Below are 4,112 nucleotides of genomic sequence, written 5' to 3' on the forward strand. Positions count from 1 at the left end.
CGAGATTAGGGTTTGTCACTCCGATTGTCGGAGAGGTATCTCTGGGCCCACTCGGTAATGCACATCACTTAAGCCTTGCAAGCATTGCAACTAATGAGTTAGTTGCAGTATGATGTATTACGGAACGAGTAAAGAGACTTGTCGGTAACGAGATTGAACTAGGTATTGAGATACCGACGATCGAATCTCAGGCAAGTAACATACCGACGACGAAGGGAACAACGTATGTTGTTATGCGGTTTGACCGATAAAGATCTTCATAGAATATGTGGGAGCCAATATGAGCATCCAGGTTCCGCTATTGGTTATTGACCGGAGACGTGTCTCGGTCATGTCTACATAGTTCTCGAACCCGTAGGGTCCGCACACTTAAAGTTCAATGACGGTTATATTATGAGTTTATGTATTTTGATGTACCGAAGGTAGTTCGGAGTCCCGGATGTGATCACAGACATAACGAGGAGTCTCAAAATGGTCGAGACATGAAGATTGATATATTGGACGACTATATTCGGACACCAGAATGGTTCCGGGGGTTATCAGATATATACCGGAGTATCGGGGGGGTTACCGGAACCCCCCCGGAGGTTATTGGGCCTCATGGGCCCAAGTGGTGGAATAGGAGAGGCGGCCAAGGGGCAGCCGCGCTCCCCTCCCCCACCAAGTCTGAATTGGACAAGGAGGGGGCGGCGCCCCCCTTTCCTTTCCCCCTCTCTCTCCTTCCCTCTCCTGTCCTACTCCAACATGGAATGGGGGGAGTCCTACTCCCGGTGGGAGTAGGACTCCTCATGGGGCGCGCCAAGGGTGGTCGGCCCACTCCCCCTCCTCCACTCCTTTATATACGGGGAGGGAGGCACCCCCTAGAGACACAACAATTGATCCCTTGTATCTCTTAGCCGTGTGCGGTGCCCCCCTCCACCATAATCCACCTCGGTCATATCGTAGCGGTGCTTAGGCGAAGCCCTGTGTCGGTAGAACATCATCATCATCACCACGCCGTCGTGCTGACGGAACTCTCCCTCAAAGCTCGGCTGGATCGGAGTTCGAGGGACGTCATCGAGTTGAACGTGTGCTGAACTCGAAGGTTTCGTGCGTTCGGTACTTGATCGGTCAGATCGTGAAGACGTACCACTACATCAACCGCGTTGTGCTAACGCTTCCACTTTCGGTCTACGAGGGTACATGGACACACTCTCCCCTCTCATTGCTATGCATCACCATGATCTTGCGTGTGCGTAGGAATTTTTTTGAAATTACTACGTTCCTCAACAGTCTAGCACCGACAACCCCTCTGACAGGTCCGTTGATGACTGATAACCCACAAGTATAGGGGATCGCAACAGTTTTCGAGGGTAGAGTATTCAACCCAAATTTATTGATTCGACACAAGGGGAGCCAAAGAATATTCTCAAGTATTAGTAGTTGAGTTGTCAATTCAACCACACCTGGATAGCTTAATATCTGTAGCAAAGTATTTAGTAGCAAAGTTTTATGATAGTAATGGTAACAGTGGAAAAAGTAATAGTGATAGTATTGTAGTGATTGTAACAGTGACAACGGTAAAGTAAATAAGCGAAGAACAATATGTGAAAAGCTCGTAGGCATATGATCGGTGATGGAGAATTATGCCGGATGCGGTTCATCATGTAACAGTCATAACATAGAGTGACACAGAACTAGCTCCAATTCATCAATGTAATGTAGGCATGTATTCTGAATATAGTCATACGTGCTTATGAAAAAGAACTTGCATGACATCTTTTGTCCTACCCTCCCGTGGCAGCGGGGTCCTAACGGAAACTAAGGGATATTAAGGCCTCCTTTTAATAGAGTACCGGGCCAAAGCATTAACACATAGTGAATACATGAACTCCTCAAACTACGGTCATCATCGGGAGTGGTCCCGATTATTGTCACTTTGGGGTTGCCGGATCATAACACATAGTAGGTGACTATAGACTTGCAAGATAGGATCAATAACTCACATATATTCATGAAAACATAATAGGTTCAGATCTGAAATCATGGCACTCGGTCCCTAGTGACAGGCATTAAGCATAGCAAAGTCATAGCAACATCAATCTCAGAACATAGTGGATACTAGGGATCAAACCCTAACAAAACTAACTCGATTACATGATAAATCTCATCCAACCCATCACCGTCCAGCAACCCTACGATGAAATTACTCACGCACGGCGGTGAGCATCATGAAATTGGTGATGGAGGATGGTTGATGATGACGACGGCGATGGATTCCCCTCTCCGGAGCCCCGAACGGACTCCAGATCAGCCCTCCCAAGAGAGATTAGGGCTTGGCGGCGGCTCCATATCGTAAACATGATGAATCCTTCTCCCTGATTTTTTTCTCCCCGAACATGAATATATAGAGTTGGAGTTGAGGTCGGTGGAGCTCCAGGGGCCCCACAAGGCAGGGGGCGCGCCCTGGGGGGCATGCGTGCCTCCCACCCTCGTGGACAGGGTGTGGGCCCCCTGGCCTTGATTCTTTCACCAATATTTTTTTATTATTTCCAAAAATAATCTTCGTGAAGTTTCAGGTCATTCCGAGAACTTTTGTTTCTGCACAAAGATAACACCATGGCAATTCTGCTGAAAACAGCGTCAGTCCGGGTTAGTTCCATTCAGATCATGCAAGTTAGGGTCCAAAACAAGGGCTAAAGTGTTTTGGAAAAGTAGATACGACGGAGACGTATCAATGACTAGGGCGCGTTCCTCCGCGAGTTGGCAGGCATCGAGGATGATTTTTCCCTCTGCATCGCCTTGCAGCGGTCGCGAGGTGGACAAAGGCGACAGTTCCGTATCTGCTGCCTCGACTCCCATCCACCGTCGTAGCGGCGACGCCGGAGTTGGCCCTTCCCACCTGTCCAGCAACCTCTGCCCCCTCTGCTTGCTACTCTAGAAGGGCAGCGATGGGTTTAGTGCCCACCAGCCAGTGGCACGGATGCGCAGGCCAGAATCGAAGGCACGCCCAGTCCATCGCGGGAGGCAGCGACAAGGGAGAGGGCGGTCACGTAGTCCTTCTGCAGCCATCGTGGGATGCCGGTGGTGCCTGACGAGGAGGAGCGGCTCCTCGCGTGGGTCTACCGTCGGCGGAGACAAACACCTGCTGGCTTCGGAGGAAGAACGCAAAGGCGTTCCGGCTGGGCCTGGAGCAGTCTGCGCGTGAGGTGGCGAAGGCAGTGGCGTGGGTGGCCATGCTCAAGCGGAAGTAGGACCGCATCATCCGGAAGATGAAGGGCTAGATCTTCCTCTCCTCTTCATCTGACAGCTACGACGACCCACCTTCAACCGCGTACGCCTACCCAAACGCCTATAGCAGCACCGATGTCCGGAAGGGCAAAAGGCCGAGGAAGTGGTAAAGCTCTATCGTCTCCCTCCTTTATTTGACGTATTTACTGTATATTTAAACCGGGATGTTGTTTATGTGGATTATGTGAAGTGTGGAGATCTTTTGGAGATCTATTGGTGATCTTTTGGTGATATGAATGTTGATTGTATGTGCATTTTCAAGTCTATTTGATGATCTACGTAGTTTTTATTCACTTTGCATGCTTTAGGATGGATATAAGGTACCGGATTTAGATACACGGTTGCTGTCTGCGGATGCGTCCGGATGCGCGCGCGGACGTATGGGGTGTCGGATTTTTCAACAACGGTTGTAGATGCTATTAGTGGCCGTATTTTCGATATTGTCTTCACTATTAATGTCTCACAAATTTGGAAGGGTATTGAGTATAGATTGGTGTCATTACAAAATGGCTTATACTAGAAGGGTTGGGTGCGCTTTGCTGTGTTGTTGGCATTGAGGATTTTTTTATTAGTAAAAAGTTTGCACTCTCTGTTTCAAATATAAGGCGTATTTTTTGGAAATAGTCTAAGATCTTTAAGTTTAACCAAATGCATAGAAAAATATATCAATATTCATAATATCAAATCGATATCATTAATTCATCATGAAGTGGATTTTGATATTTTATTTATTTAATATTGTGGATGTTGATATTTTTGTCTATGAACTTGGTCAAAGTTAAAGATATTTGAGTTTTCAAAAAACTAATACACCTTATATTTTAGAACTAAGGGAATATTTC

The sequence above is a fragment of the Triticum dicoccoides genome, chromosome 5A (assembly GCF_002162155.2).
Source record: "Triticum dicoccoides isolate Atlit2015 ecotype Zavitan chromosome 5A, WEW_v2.0, whole genome shotgun sequence".
NCBI lineage: Eukaryota > Viridiplantae > Streptophyta > Magnoliopsida > Poales > Poaceae > Triticum > Triticum dicoccoides.